This window comes from Ochotona curzoniae, unplaced genomic scaffold (assembly GCF_017591425.1).
Source record: "Ochotona curzoniae isolate NIBS_2020 unplaced genomic scaffold, NIBS_Ocur_1.0 contig_2688, whole genome shotgun sequence".
NCBI classification, from domain to species: domain Eukaryota; kingdom Metazoa; phylum Chordata; class Mammalia; order Lagomorpha; family Ochotonidae; genus Ochotona; species Ochotona curzoniae.
In genome coordinates, this window is record NW_024465553.1 from 24,779,059 (window position 1) to 24,795,318 (window position 16,260).

At 47.1% G+C, this 16,260-nt stretch overlaps 1 protein-coding gene and 1 pseudogene across 2 annotated transcripts in view; one reads left to right on the forward strand and one right to left on the reverse strand.

Annotated features, from left to right (window-relative positions):
• Positions 1-111: 111 nt before the first annotated feature.
• Positions 112-232, reverse strand: LOC121153272 (annotated as a pseudogene).
• Positions 233-2,172: 1,940 nt separating this feature from the next.
• The window catches only part of WDR89 (WD repeat domain 89), a 29,029-nt gene continuing 14,941 nt past the window's right edge, over positions 2,173-16,260 (forward strand). For both annotated transcript variants that reach the window (XM_040975469.1, XM_040975468.1), the window contains exon 1: positions 2,173-2,221. The gene's annotated coding sequence lies outside the window, so the exon portion shown is untranslated. The remainder of the gene's footprint in view (positions 2,222-16,260) is intronic.

Genomic DNA, 16,260 nt, shown 5'->3' on the forward strand with positions numbered 1-16,260 from the left:
TGGCGCCCATGCACCTGCTGATTTGGCCAGCGTGAATCCTGGCGCTGTGTCGTGGGCTCTCCGAGCGCACCCTGCAGGCTGGACGAGGAACAGCAGGATGTCAGAGGCGTGGAACCACTCCATGGTCCCTCAGGGCAACCCAGACAGGCCACGGGTGACCTGCACCACCAAGGACGCTGCTGCACACCAGCCCCCGTGAAGAAAGCGTGCTGGACAGCCTCATTAGCTGCACAGGCAACCTAACCTAGTCGGTGTCACAGACGAAAGTCACCGAGGGCAGGAAAGAGGCTGTACTGGGGAAATACTGGTTAACAGGCACTAAGCTATTCAAATGGCGGTTATGTTCTGTGTCATTGCAGAGTAAACATACATAGTCTACTCTGTGTGTATATGCACATATACATGTATTTTAAATACGTATTTATTTCCAAAGTCTGTATGCCACAATGCAGGCTGTTTCACTCTCCAAACGGCCACAAGGACCAGAGCTGGGCTGATCCGAAGCCAAGAGCCAGGAGCTTTTTCAGAGTGTGCCACGTAGATGCAGGGGTCCAAGCACATGGGCCATTCTCTTCTGCTTTCCCAGGCCACACACAAGGAGCTGGATCAAAAGTGGAGCAGCTGGGACATGAATGGGTGCCCATATGGGATGCTGGCACCGCAGGCATAGGATCACATTGCTATACCAGCCTGCCAGGCCCAGACGGACTTTTATATTTGGCCATAAGTCATTTATAGTCCCAAAGGGCCACAGATTTAGAATGGGAGGGGAAACAAGGGAGGCAAGAAGAAAATGTTAACATGTTAGCCAACAAAAAAGCATCAAAGCCTGCTTCGCCGCCCCAGCATGACCTTGGCTGCATCCATACATTTGACTTACTTGAAGCTATAGACACAATAATATAGTCCTCATGGGACTCCTCACTTACCAGAAACAAGCTGCCATCAACAAAAACCCTTTCATCCCCGAGAAATACGACAAATCATTACAAAAGCTGAACTTTTACAACGAAATGGCAAGGGTTTCACACATGGATCACAAAAGCCGTTTCTGAATAGCCTTAATCCCACTAACTGTCCTCCTGTACTCCAGAAATGCAGAGCTATTCTGTATCCCGTGAAGTTTTTTTTTTAAAAACTCTTTGAAGTACATACAAAGTAGCAAAGGAAAATATTAAAATTTGTCCAAAAAAAGTCTATGCACAAAGTTCGGGCTATTTGTCAGTTGGCCTGGACCTTGGGTGGACGCCAAAGCGATGAAATCGTCCTACTTGGACCTACAGAAACAAAAGGAGCTCCTGATTCAGAAAAGGCGTGGGGAAGGCGGTGTCCAAGGCCCGCAGCAGCGGGCAGTGCTGTCCGCTCCAACGCCCAGCCGTCTCTTCGCTGGGAACACTAAGCTTTTTAGGAATTACTGATGGGCTCTTGCCATCTCTTCTGCTTTTGTCTTTAGTGCTGCTGATAAACGAAATGACGACACGCACAAGGCAGCACTTCCAGCCCACATGAGCGTGGCCTGTCAACCATCATAACCAAGCGTGCAGAGCCACGCCACTTGAGCGGCAGGGACTACAAGTCCCAGAGTCCCCCGGGGCGGAGGCGGAGACCTCCGTCTAATTGATTACTTTCGCATCCAATGAGAGTCGCAGCAGTAATAAACAGCCACAATACGTCATCTAGAGAGGGCGTAAAATAGACCGTTCGCATACCTATTATAGACTTTCTCAGCACTCCTAGTTGTTGTAGGGCCCGACTTACATTTTTTCTCACTCCCTGCGGAAGATTTCTATTCATTCCCACAATGCTTCACCAAAGTCCAGCTCTGCGAAATCGCCAGCTTCCCAGCCCGCCTCAGGCAGTGCGGAAGGCGCCAAACCGGTTTGATCTTGCCACTTTATTGGTCACGCACCAGATGGCCTACGTCTTCTCATCCAATGGAGTGTTTGAAACTTCCGTTCACGTAACGTAGGGGGCGGTGCCAAACAGGGCAAGCTTCTTGCTTTGGTCCAATCAAAAGGTAGCATGGGAGATCAGCGCCAGGCAAGTTCCTAGCGTCCCGCCTCTTTGGCTTCCTCTGGAATTTGGCCCGCCCCTCTGCTGCCGACCAATCCTCTGCGGTTTCCTTTACGCATTTACCCAATCAGAGGGGCGGAGGGCGGGATTCCGGTCGTCGGTTCCCAGCCCGGGCTGAGTTCGCTTCGCCCGGTGTCCGCGTGCTGAGGTAGATCCACGGACCGGATGGGGCCAGCGGGGGCCGGGGCTGGGCAGCCGTGTTGGCGGGGGCCGTGTTGGCGGCGGCCGTGCGGGTGCCCTGGAGCGGGCTGGCGGGCGGTGCCGGGCGGAGGGGAGCCGAAGCTGGGCTGCTGCCCTGGAGTTAGTCATCCCCACGCGGCGAGGGGTCCGGGCAGTCACCGGGCGGCCTTAGGCCCCCGTGGGTGTTGGGGTTAGAGGTGAGGGCTGACGTGTTAGCTAAACTGGCTAGTCCTCCACCTGCAAGCGCCGGGATCCCATGTGGGCTCCGGTTCTAATCCCAGCGGCTCCACTTCCCATCCAGCTCCCTGCTTGTGGCCTGGGAAAGCAGTCGAGGACGGCCCAGAGCTTTGGGACCCTGCACCCGTGTGGGAGACCTGGCAGAAGCTGGTCCTGGCTTCAGTCTGGCCTAGCTGAGGCCATTGTGGCCGTTTGAGCAGTGGATCAGTGACTGGAAAATCTGTCTTTCCCTCTATAGGTCTGCCTTTCAAATAATTAAATAGTTTTAAAAAAAATTTTTCCCCACCATTCTGGGCCTGGCACAGTAGCCTAGTAGCTAAAGTCCTCACCTTGAATGCACTGGGATTCCATATGGGCACTGGTTCTAATCCCGGCAACCCAGCTTCCCACCCCAGCTACCTGCTTGTGGCCTGGGAAAGCAGTTGGGGATGGCTTGAATCCCTGGGACTTGCGTTGGAGAGCCTGAAGAAGCTCCTTGCTCCTGGCTTTGGATTGATGCAGCTTCAGCTATTGCAGCCATTTGGGGAGTCGACCATCGGATGAAGATCTGTCTCTCTGTAAATCTGACTTTCCAATAAAAATAAATAAATTTTTAAAAAAATGATTCACCAGTCTGCATTACAGCAAGGGTAGCAAGACCACCATTTTTTTTTTTAAGTATATTAGGTCTGGGCCCAGCTGAACAGGAGCCAGAAGCAGAAGCTGCAGCTCTCACACAGGTGGGAGGAACCCAAAGACCGGGGCATCTCCTGCTGCTCTCCCAGTGGGCTCTTCAGGTCCAGGGCGGGACCAGAGGCAGCGCAGCTCGGACTTGCACCAGCGCTGGAGGTGGAGCAGAGGCCCCAGGCAGTGGTTAAGCGCGCTGCAGCCCCCTGACTCCAGGTTTCCAGTTGATGGCTGCTGTGGCGTTCTTCCTGTTTTTATCTTTGTTCTGGTTCTGTCCAAGCCCTTCCCTTTCCTCATGGCTGCTTCAGCCTTGCATCGCACAGACTTTAAGTTGTTGATGTGCATGGCAGGAGTGTATTTCTTCTTAATGCATTTAATTATTTTTTTTTTAAAAGTTGCCAAGAGAGAGGGTGAGACACAGTTCTTCCAACTGCTCATTCACTCACTGGATGGTCGCAATGGCCAAGTCTGGGCCGGGCCAGGCCAGAGTCAGGAGCTTCATCCAGGTCTCCCGTGTTGGTGCAGCAGTCCGAGCGTTTGGGCCCTCCTCTGCTGCTTGTCCCAGGCCACTAGCAGGGGGCTGATTTGGAAAGGGAGCAGCTGAGACGTGATCCTGTGCCAGCACAGGATGTCAGCGTTACAGGCAGCGGCTTACCCGCTGTGCTGCAGCACCAATCCGAGAAGTCTGTTTTCAGAAAGTAAAGTAGTTGCTGAGTTTAACAGTTTCATAATGGTTGATTGACTTTTTCACTTGATTTCACTAGTTTGCCACTGCTTTATGTGCAAGGCAGCACTGAACTGTTCATGATATTCTCTAGGTTTGTCCCCTGTACAGAGGGAGAGACCCAGGGTCAGAGAGAGGTCTTCCATATGCCAGCTCCCATCCCAGATGGCTGCTGGCGCCAGGCTGAAACTGGCAACTAGGCACTTCTAGATCGCTCATGTAGGTGGCAGGAGCCATCTGCCGCTGCTTTGCTGATCCTTTAGCTGGGAGCTGGGTTGGAAGTGGAGCAGTCAGGACAGGAATTGGCTTCCCAATGGGATGCTGGCATCGCAGGCAGTGCCTTTACTTGCTGTGGCACAACCCTGGCACTCCCACCCCCACCCCACTCCCTGAGCCATTTGAAAAGCTGGAAGAGTGTGATTCATGAATCACTGGGTCATTTTTTTTTTAATCTTGAGTGATTAAAACATATGTATGTTTTTGGTATCAAGATGTATTTGTATCATATACACAGTATACAGTGATTACTGCATTCTGGAAGCTTAATGTAGTGGAATTGTGTAAGTGTCTTTTGACATACGAGTAGCATGTTGAACATGTTGTATCATTGAGGCGTCTGGGCCTAGCTCTTCCATTCCCTGCAAGCCATCGTGGGCCTGTTGAATGCTTGCTGCATGCAGGCTGCTCTGTCCGTGCTGGGGGTGCTTCCAAAGAGATCCTTAGTCTCCTGTCCTCCCTCGGGCCTCTGGGGCTTTGGGAGGTCAGGGCAAACTGGCCCTCAAGCTGGGCTCCTTTTAGCAGTGTTGTTAGTTGTTCGTTGTTGAGTCTCACCCAGAGGCTGAGGGCTGCTGTATGTCTCTTCCCATTCAAGCTCCCGTTGTCACCGTGGTTCTTGATGGTTGCTCCTTGCATTCCTCAACTGTCTCGAGTGCGATTTGCGTTGGTGTTTTCGTGTGTCTCCCACCGGCGGAGTGAGGTAGGCTGTTGGTGAGGATCAGGCTTGTGGAAGATGGGTATTGAAAGTTTACTAGCACACTCCCTATGCTGAAGAAATAATACTGCACAGTAGGGCAAAAAAGGGAGACAGATATGTAAAACAGAGAGCCAAACAGCACTTGAGCATATTTGATACAGGATTATTGCTACATGCGTGACAGACCATGTTTTATTATTCAGAGGAAGTACAAACTGAGTTTAAGTTGGATTAGGAAAGCTTGTGCGTATTAACGGAGTTTGAGGAGGGCTTGCAATACTAGGGTACTGATGAATTTGGAAAATATGGTGAGTGATTTGCATGTTTAGAATTCTATCATGTGCAGCCCCTGCAGAAATGACACTGGGATGTTTAGAAACTTCAGAAAGTTCACAGAACTTGGAATTAAAAGTAAGCTGATTTTGATGTGGAAATTATTTAAAGTTAATGTATTTTCTTTCTTTTTAATTTGAAAGGCTGGGTTAGAGAAAAGAAAAGACAGATCTTCTTTCTATTGCTTTACTCCTCAGATGGACACAACAGCTGGAGCTGAGCTGATATGAAACCAGGAACCTGGAGCTTCTTCTGGGTCTCCCATGTGATTGCAGGGGCCCAAGGACTTAAGCCATCCTCCTTTGCTTTTTCAGGCCGTAAGCAGGGTGCTGGATGGGGAGTGGAGCAGCCTGGACATGAACCGGTGCCCATAAGGGATGCTGGCACTGCAGACAGAGGCTTGGCCTACTGTGGCATGGCTCCCAACATATGTTTTTATAGTATGCATTTTCTACAAGCTTAACTATCATAGTGTTATAATTTTATGAAAAACGTTTACTTCTATCTACTTAAAAATGTTTGTGGAATCATATATTTGCTTTTACTTCCTAAGTAATGTTATGCTAGATTTCAATTTTATTTATTTATTTATTACTAATTTGTATTTATTAGAGAAGACAGAGTGTGCACTCCATCTTCTGGTTCCCACCTGACAGCTGGCACTCCACTGTGCTGGGAGCCGGGCGCCTGACCTGGGTCGCAGGTGTGTGTCCTCTGGGCATCTGTGTAGTTAGAGGTGACTGCGTGCTTGCTAGCCTGCATCAGGAGTGGGAGGTACTGCTGCTGCATGTGAGAGGTCATGGCCGGTGGCAGAGCTGACAGGCAGGAGATGCTGTGCAGGTGACTTTTTTTTTAAAAGATTTATTTTTATTCTTTTTTTTTTTTTTTTTTATTGGAAAGGCAGATATACAGAGAGGAGAGACAGAGAGGAAGATCTTCCATCCGATGATTCTCTCCCCAAGTGAGCACAGCGGCTGACGCTATGCCAATCCAAAGCCAGGAGCCTCTTCCGGGTCTCCCACACAGGTGCAGGGTCCCAAAGCTTTGGGCCGTCCTCGACTGCTTTCCCGAGCCACAGGCAGGGAGCTGGATGGGAAGTGGAGCTGCCGGGATTAGAACTGGTGCGCATATGGGATCCCGGGCGTGCAAGGCAAGGACCTTAACCACCTGCGCCACCGTGCCGGGCCCTGGTGACTTTTTTACATTTTAAAAAAATTTATTTTACTCAAATGTTATTTATTTTACTTGAATGTCAGAGTTGCAGAGAGAGATCTTCCATCTGCTGGTTCACTCCCTAAATGGCTGCAACTGCTAGAGCTGGGCTCTTCTGAAGCCGGGAACCAGAAAGCTTCTCCGGGTCGCCCGTGTGGGTGCAAGGGCTGTGGGCCATTGACCATAGCGGACAGCTGGATGGGGTGTGGAGCAGCCGGGGCTGGGTGCGGCTGGACCACATAGGGCACAAGGATGTGCTTTCATCTGCTGCTTTCCCAAGCTTGTTAACGGGGAGCTGGATTGGAAGTGGAGCACTCGGGACCCTTACCTGATGCCCTATGGGGTGCTGGCATCAGATGCTGGCTTAACCTGCGTTCCTGAAGGGTGGTTTTTGGGGTGGGATTTATTACCTAGTTGTTTCCTAATCCTTGTCTCTCTTTAATCATAGATGTTCTGATTTTGACCCAGAATCACTAAAATCCCATCATTCAAAGAATATAGATACATGAGATGTATTTTGGATTTCTACTTTTTAAGATCGTTTTCTGGGCCCAGTGCAATAACCTAGTGGCTGAATCCTTGCCTTGCATGCACTGGGATCCCATATGGGTGCCGGTTCATATCCCAGCAGCTCCACTTCCCATCCAGCTCCCTGTTTGTGGCCTGGGAAAGCAGTCCCAGGATGGTCCAAAGCCTTGGGGACCTGCACCCGTGGGAGGCCCAAAAGAAGCTCCTGGTTTCCAACTTTAGATCGGCTCAGCCCTGGCTGTTGTGGCCACTTGGGAGTGAACCAGTGACGGAAGATATTTCTCTCTGTCTCTCCTTCTCTCTCTGTATATCTTCCTTCCCAATAAAAATAAATAAACCTTTTTTTTAAAAGATAGTTTATTTGTTTGAAAAGCAGACAGAGAAATAGACTGGAATCTGCCATCTGAGTTTACAAATACCCACAAGAGCCAGGATTTGGGCAAACCACAACCAGGAGCCACAATGCATTCTGGGTCTCCCACGTGGATGGAAGGCATCCCAGTGCTTGAGCCGTCCCTCGCTGCCTGCTGAGATACGCATCAGCAGGAAGCTGAACTGGGGAACAGAAGCAGTACTGCATCCCAGGTCCTCGCCGGGAACGCGAAACCTCCCGAGCTGTGATGTCATCTCTGTGCGCGATGCCAGCCCCTTGCTGTGTGTAGGTGGAAAGTTTGGCCTGCACATCCATGCAGGGATGGGTAGACCTTAGACTATCGATTGCAGCCTTGCAGAAAGGTCAGGGTTGAGTGTGAAGACTTGGAGTCTACATGGAGGTGATTGTATTACCTGGCGGAGGGAGAAACTTCTAAGAAAAAGTCAGCTTGTGTTAAGGATCTTTGGAGGCTGCGGTTGGATCCCCAGTCGTGTCTGTGACCTGCTGCTAGAGGGCGCTAGTGATCAATGCCAAGAACAAGGACAACTCGTCTCGGGCGCGGTTGGATAACTTAAGCTCAGTTCCTGTGTTTAGGAAAATTACAATCAACACTACTTTGCTTTCAATCCTTTTTATCCATCACATCACAACACATCTCTAACTGTGAGTTTTTCCCCCCCTCTTAATATCCGGCTTTTGCAGGATGGCTCAAGAATTATTCCTTTTATTGATTGCTTCTTTTGATGTCAGGATCTTTTACTGTGTTCAGTAGAGAGGAAATGAACTTGGAAGATTCTGATCTTACCATGATACGCACAAAAGTGGTTAAAATTGTTGGCACTATTATGTCTTTACAAGCTATAAATATTTATATTTGAGTTTTTTAAGCCCTTTGGTTTCTGTCTCAACATGCTCCTTTGGGATATTCGAATTTGGAATATTAACTAGTGAACGCACTTCAACATGTAAAAGGAAGGGTCTCTTCTAATGGTCAGTTTATAACTAAAATATTGCTTTATGTCGTTGTAAGTTAGCCTGGTCATAGCGCATCTCAGGCGGGCACTGCCATGCCTGCATCTCCCTGTGGGTTGGTGCCGAGCTCCACGCCGTGTAGATGCTTTGCTGAAGAGTTTGTTCAAGCATTGTGCCACTTTTCCTTGGGTGGTTTTGTCTTACGGCATGTAAGTTCTTTTGTATGTACAAGTTCTCAGATTTGTGCTTTGTGGGCAAGTTCTTGCAGTCTTTTTTGCATATTTGTTTCTTATTCTAAGAACATTTACCTAACCAAAGGGTATGGCTACCCATTTCTCCTCTAGGAGTTTTGTAATTCTTGCATTTAGGACTTATAGTCCTTTTTGGTGCAGTACTCCTTGTTTTGAGTTTTGTCAAATATTTTTTAGGTTTATTTCATGTTTATTGGAAAGTCAGATATAGAGAGAGGAGGAGAGACAGAGAGGAAGATCTTCCGTCCGATGATTCACTCCCCAAGTGGCTGCAATGGCTGATGCTATGCTGATCCGAAGCTAGGAGCCAGGAACTTCCTCCAGGTCTCCCACATGGGTGCAGGGTCCCAAGGTTTTGGGCCGTCCTCGACTGCTTTCCCAGGTCACCAGCAGGGAGCTGGATGGGAAGTGAAGCTGCTGGGATTAGAACTTGCGTCCAATGGGATCCCGTGTATTCAAGGCGAGGACTTTAGCCACTAGGCCACACTGCCGGGCCCTAAACTGAATTTTTTAAAAAACTGGAGAGAGGACAGAGTGCGATAGCCTAGTGGTGAATCCTGCCTTGCATGCCTGGGGTCCCATGTGGGTGCTGGTTCGTATCCAGGCTGCTCTGCTTCCCTTCCAGCTCCCTACTTGTGGATTGAGAAGGCAGTCGAGGACGGCCTAAAGCCTTGGAACCCTGCAGCTGTGTGGGAGACCCAGAAGAGCTCCTGGCTCCTGGCTTTGGATCAGCGCAGCTCCAGCTGTTGCTGCCACTTGGAGAGTGAACCAGCGAACACGAGATCTTTCTCTCTGTTGATCTGACTTTCCAATAAAAATAAATAAATCTTTAATAAAGTAGAAAAGAAAAACTGAAGAGAAAATTTGAAATGTACAATTACATGGTTTAGTGTAGTCACTGTGCGTACAGCCGTTGCTACCGTGTAATTCTAGAACATTTTTATCATCTGAAAAATAGAAACTCCATATTCCCGATTTCCTTCTTGCTCCCTTTGTTCATTTTCTTACTATTAATGTTTTGTGTAAATAGAACCTTAGGTTTTTTTTTGTGTCTGGTAGCTTTCACAAAATATAAAAATACTGGGGATTACCCTGGCTGAATCACATACCAGTATTTCTGTAATAGCTAAACAATACTCCATCAAATGACTGCTGTGGCACGGCTCATTCATTAGTTGATGGTGACTGAAGTTTATTTCCATTTTTAGCTGCTGTGGAGGTACTGCTGTCAGCTTCCGTGCGTGAGCATTTAACTATGAGAGATTGCTAACTTGTGCCAACACTGGTCATTTGTATGCTCCCACCAGCAGTGGATGAGGGTAAGGCCTGCAGTATATATGCATATATTTTATTATGTTTGCTTGAAAAACAAAGCAACAGAGAGAGGGAGAGCGAGCTTCCACCTGCGGTTTACTTCCTAGATGGCTACAAAAGCTAGGCTTGAGCCAGGCTGCAGCCGGGAGCCAGGAACTACATCCATTTCCTGCTGCCTTCCCAGGAGCGTTAGCAGGAAGCTGGATCAGAAGCAGAGCAGTCAGACTCAGAGCAGTAATCTGATATGGTTTATCCTGCAGTGCAAAAAAAAAAAAAATACTTTAAAGAAGTTTTAAATTGACAGATGGATATTATGATGTTTTGATACACATACATTGTGAAGTGAAGTCAAGCCAAATAACATCCAGTCCGTTACCTCACATAACCTTTTCTGCTGTGAAAAGGTTAAAATCGATTCTGAGATATTTTCAGACATGCTATACATTCATATTATAAATGTAGTCGCCATGCTATACATAGATCTCTTTCTCTCCAGAACTTCCTTCTGTTAACTGGAAATTTCTCTTTTGAGCCGCATCTTCCCCGTCCCTGCTCTGCTGTAAGCCCTGGGATTTATCTCTGCTCTGTTTCGGGTTGATCTTTGAGGTCTGACAGCTGCATGAGATCTTGTGGCATTTGTCGTCTTCTGCCTGGCTTATTTTATAATTCTGTCTTCCGGGTTTATTCTTTACAAATGACTGAATTTTCTATGTTCTTAAAGGCTGAATATTGTTCCATGTGTACACAGATCGCATTTTCTCCACACATGCATCTGTGGACTCTGAGGTTGGTTCCATGTCGTAGCTAACATGTACATTGTGGGAGCTAGGACATCTCTGATTCCATTTCCTTTAGATTTATGCCTGGTAGGGGTATTATTGTATGTATGCTTTTGTTATTGTATCGTATGTATGTATTGTTTTTTAGTTTTTTGAAAATAAATTTAAAAATTTTATTTGAAAGTGAGATGAGAATCTTTGGTCTGCTAATTCACTCCCCAAACGCCTACAAGAGCCAGGACTAGGCCACCCAGCCACCTGGCACCAAACGTATTTATTTTAATGTTTTTAAATATTTATTTTATTTGAAAGAATTACAGAGAGAGAGAGCTTCCATCTGCTGGTCATTACTGCTAGGTGTGCATTACTTCTAAGCAAGGCACTTCGTTTGGGTCTCACATGGTACAGAGTCCCATACACCTGCACCATCTGTTGCCTTCCCAGGCTCAGTATGGGGAGCTGGATAGGAAGTGGAGCAGCAAGGACTGGAACCAGTACCCATATTGGATGCCAGTACCTCAGTCAGTTGCTTCACCCACCATGCCATAGCATTTCTTCTTTTCTTCCTTTCTTTTTAAAGATTTATTTTTATAGGAAAGGCAGATTTTACAGAGAGGAGAGACATAAAGAAGATTTTCAGTCCCCTGATTCACTCCCCAAGTGGCTGTAATAGCCAGAGCTGAGCTGATTCAAAGCTAGGAGCCAGGAGCTTCTTCCAGGTCTCCCACATGGGTGCAGGTTCCCAAGGCTTTGGGTCATCCCTCTAGTGCTTTCCCAGGCCACAAGCAGGGAGCTTGGGCCTCTAAATGGGAAGTGGAGCAGCCAGGATATGAACTGATGACCACATGGGATCCTGGTACTTGCAAGGGGAGGATACTGGGCCTCCTCAGTATTATTTTCTAATAGTTTTTCCCTTACCCCAGTTGCAATCTTATTAGAAAACTGTTTTCTTAGTGTTGTGACCTGATTCTAGCCACTTTCCCCCTCAGCAGCCTAGCTCTTTGTGCAAACCTCTGTACTCCGCTTTATCCTTGCCCTGACGTCCGTTCTCCAGGTGGTGGCCAGGGGCTTGCTCAGTGCCCCTCGGCCTGCAGTGGCCTGCCTTCTCAGACCCCTGCAGTCTGAGGTCTAACTCCCACAGAGCTGTTAGCTGTCTCACCTCTCTAACCTCCCTTCTGGCGTCACTCCTTCCTGTGACTCAGCTGGAGCTGCACTGGCCTTCCCGCTGTTTCTCTGGGCCTAGGGGGCAAGCCTTCGCAGAGGCAACTCCTGCTCCTCTTTGTGCCTTGGTCTCATGGGTGAAGCTTACCCTGGATCCGGAATCCAGCCGTTCCTGCCTCATTTTTCTTGTCCTACTCTTTATGTTTTGTATCGCTTTGTTATTATAATTAGCTATTTGTCCTTTTTTTTTTTTTTAAGATCTATTTATCTGAAAGTCAGTTATGGAGACAGGGAGGGAGGGAGAGAAAGAGAGAAACCTGGTATTCACTGATTTCCTCCCTCGGTCAGGTCTAGGTTTCCCACATGGTGCAGGGGTCTCCAGACGTTTGGGCCTCGTGCTTTCGTGGGCCGTGAGCCGCCAGCTGGGATTCAAGCTACAGCCAGTATGGGATGCTGATGTCATAGGTGGTGGCTTTACTAGCTGGTGTTCCCTGTCGTCCTCTGGGATGGCAGGACTTTGCATTCATTGTTGAATCTAGTATGTTCTAGGCCTGTCCTGGTCACAGTCCTTCGATAATTATCCTCTGACATTTTTGAATAGGGAAATTTGGCGGGTGGGGGGGACTTTTGTGTAGATTTAATATTGCTGCATATCAGTTTCTGACTGTAATCCTTATAATATTCAAGTAGCTGACTCTGGTAAATTAATGTCATCCTGTGGTACTGCATGGTGTTTTCTATTTCCTTTCTCGGCAGTTATTGTAAACAACATTTGCTTTTTGTGTTTGTGATTTGTTTATCTCAGAGGCAGAGAGAGAGAGAGGTCGAGAGAGAGAGAGATCGTCCATTTCTGATTGACTCCCCCAAAGGCTACAGCAGCTAGGATTTGGGTAGGCTGAAGCCAAGAACTAGGAGCTGCATTGGATCTGCTGTGTGAGTGGCAGGAGCTCAAGTACCTGGGTCAGATGTCTGCCTTTCCAGGTGTATTAGCAGGGAGCTGGATTGTAAGTGGAGCAGCCAGGACTAGAACTAGCCCTATACCACAAAGTCAGCCCCTGCTTAATACTTTAAGAACAAACAAACAAAAACTTGAGTGACGGATACCTGCCCATTCCCTCTGCAAATACTTGCAGTGGGAGAATGTTGGAGCCGGGAACCTAGCCAGATCCCCAGCCACCTGAGCCGTCATCACCTCTGCTTCCTAAGCTTAGATTCAAAGCTCAGATCAGAGACTCGTGTGTGAGACATGGTGTCCTAATTGGCAGTCTAACCACTAGGCCAGACCTTATTCTCGGTTAATTTTTAAAAGCTTCATTTTGGAATTAGAAAAAAGAAGAAATAGTAAACATAGAGTACCAGTTCAAGAATTGGATTTTTTCACATAGCCTCTGACTGTTCCAAATGAAGACATCTGGGGGCTGGGGAAGTTTGGTTTCTTTCTGATGGGTTAGCCAGCTGGTTGTTCTGGAAGGGAGAAGGCACTGGGCGTTTGTAGACTCAGTGTGAAGGATGGCTTTTGTATGGAAGATCCCCTTGGGGAACTGGACATCTCGGGATGTCACTAAGGAAAACGATCTTTACAAAATGCTCTGAGTGCTGTGTCTGCAGCGTGAGGCGTGATCTCACACTATGAGAAGTTTGTGTCATTCCCTCCCAGCCCCTCCTCCTCCTCTTTGGTAACAGAGTCCTGCACTTTCAAAATTGTTCTTTTCCTGAGAATTTTAGTGTGTTTAATGCATGGGATGCCATATGTGCTGCAAACAATATCTTGAACATTTATGAGAGTAAGAATAGCATATTCAGGCTCACTAAGCAGGGTTGATTGACGTTAACTCAGTCATTAATGAATATGAAATTTAAGATTATATTGGAGTTGCAGCAGATGTTACTTTAGCAAACCTTCCACTAAATGTTCTGCACTTTTTCCAGCTTAAAACAAATGGTTCTTTGGCAAACTGTTGTAAAGACAGTTCTGTGTTAGTTTAAAACATACACATAAATTTCTGTGGATAATTGCTGTAAAATTTCCTGGGAAAGGTGCTACTGAAATCAGGCTAATGTGTGCTTTTGAAATTTGTTTATTCAATAGGGAAATGTAGTGAGAGTGACAGAGAAAAGGCTCCTGTCCTCTGGTTCAGTCCCCGGATGGCCATGACAGCCAGGGCTGGGGAAAGTCTGGGACCAGGAGCTTGGTTCAGGTCTCTCACGTGGGTGACACAAATATGTAGAATTAACATTAAATTCCTCCTCCTAAACTTAATACACACATTCTCGCTCTTAAAAAAAAAAGTCTATTTTTTGAATTGGAAAGGCAGATCAGACTTTACAGAGAGGAGAGACAGAAAAAAGATCTTCTATCCACTGGTTCACTCCCCAAATGGCCACAATAGCCAGAGCCGAACTGATTGAAGCCAGGAGCCAGGAACCTCTGTTAGGTTTCCCACATGAGTAAAGGGTCCTAAGGCTTTGGGCCATCTTCTACTGTTTTCCCAGTCTAGAAGAAGGGAGCTGGAAGGGAAGTGGAGCATCCAGGACATGAACTGGTGCCCGTATGTGTTCCCAGTGCTTGCAGGCTGAGGATTTAGCCACTGAGCCATCATGCCAGGTCCAATAAAGACGTTCTTAATTAGAGATGGCAAGTAATATTTTGTGCATAGCAGAGCAATAACTCGGTGTTAGAATGAGCACATCACAGCTTTTGAAATTACTCCTCAGCTTTGAAACTCGGGTCCCCCAGTGTGTTCACTGAACAGCTATGAGAATATGGGAATGTTAGTCCCTTTGAGCTTTAATTTATTCTGTAAAATAATAGTAATACCTGTTTCATGAAGTATTAGGATTTTAGGATTAGTTATAATGGTTGGGTATTTGGCACAGTGGTTAAATTGCTGCATGGGACGCCCACATTGCATTTCAGAGTGCCTGCGTTGAGTTCCTGCTACTCTGCTTGACCTTGTTTTCTGGTGATGCGAAGTAAGCAGCAGGTGATGTCTGAATCTTGCATCTTGGGACCCCCCCACCCCCCGGGGAACGCCCTGGATTGAGTTCCAGGTCTCTAGCTTGGCCTGTCCCAGCCTTGGTTATTGTATCTGGGAAGAAAATCTGCAGTTGGAGGATCCTTTCCGTGTCTCTCTTTCTGCCTTTTGAATAGAGTTTAAAAAGAGGTTTTAAGTTAAGAATAAAACATGGTTATATGTTTTTGACACATGGCCTAGCACTTAATGAATGTCAGTCATGATTAATTTCTTCTCTGAAGATTTTTTTTTTTTTGTATAACATATTTGAAAAGAGGAGTGCTGGGGTTAGGATTGTGGCTTGGCAGGTAAAGCCATGGTCTGTGACACTCGCACCTCATATGGGCGCTGGTTCAAGACCTGGTCACTCCACTTTGGATCTGGCTTCCTGCTAGTGTACCTGGGAGAGCAGTGGAGGATGCTGCATGTCCTTGGGCTTCTGTACCTGGATGATGCTCCTGGCATTTGGGGAGTAAATTCATATTTAAGAGATGTCTGACTTTCCTTTCAACTAGAATGAAATTTAAAAATTTGTTTTTTCTTTTTTCAAAAGGAAAGATCCTAAAGTTTCTTAGGAACAACAGGTCATGTGACAAAAACTTCTAGGTTGGGGGATTATACATGGAAATGAGAGTGCATACAAAATTGTGGAATATGTAATCAGTATCTGAAATTAAGAATAACAATACGGAGAACAAACATGCGGTCTAGTTAAGACACTTGTTTTGTGAACACTTGCATCCTGCTGCAGGACAGCTCCTTGCTAAGGAGATGCTGGGAAGCAGCAGGGGCGGCTCAAGCTTTTGGTTTCTTGACACCCACGGAGGACAGCTCTGGGTTCGGATCTGGCTCCTGCCTTTTTGCTGCACTCAGCCCTGGCTGTGGAAGGCATTTAAGAAGTGGATCAGCAAATGAGAGGTTTTAATTCCCTGTTTCTTTCTGCCTTTCAAATAATTAATAGATGCATAACATTTGAAAACCCTAATAAAAGCATCAACAGAAGGCTATATTTCAGATATGATTCACTGTGTCCTATTCAGGTGTGAAAACACAGACGGAGGATTTGTCATGGTATGCCGTTAGGGATGAAGCTGTTTTACTGTTTATTTGTGGACAAGCACAAGCTCTAAGAATTCAAAGTATTGCGGGATACACCTAGTTTGCTATCTTACTTCTGTTCCTCCTTGTTGTTGAAGCAGCGTGCCACCTGGCCAGCCTTCGATGGTGGCAGTCACTGTAGTTCTCAAGTGTTAGCTTGCTTTGCGACCCGTCTGGGCCCGCTCTGAACCCTGTGCACTGGAGCTTTGCAGGAGAGTGTTCCACTGTGAGCCCGAGTACCGAGGCCACAGGGCGTCGCTGCTCTCCTGCGTGGGTTCAGCACCTCTGGAGCTTGCTCTTGGCTGAAAGGCCATGTTAAACTGTTCAGCTTTGGCATCTCATTTGCAGAGGTCATGTTAGGAAGAGGCAATA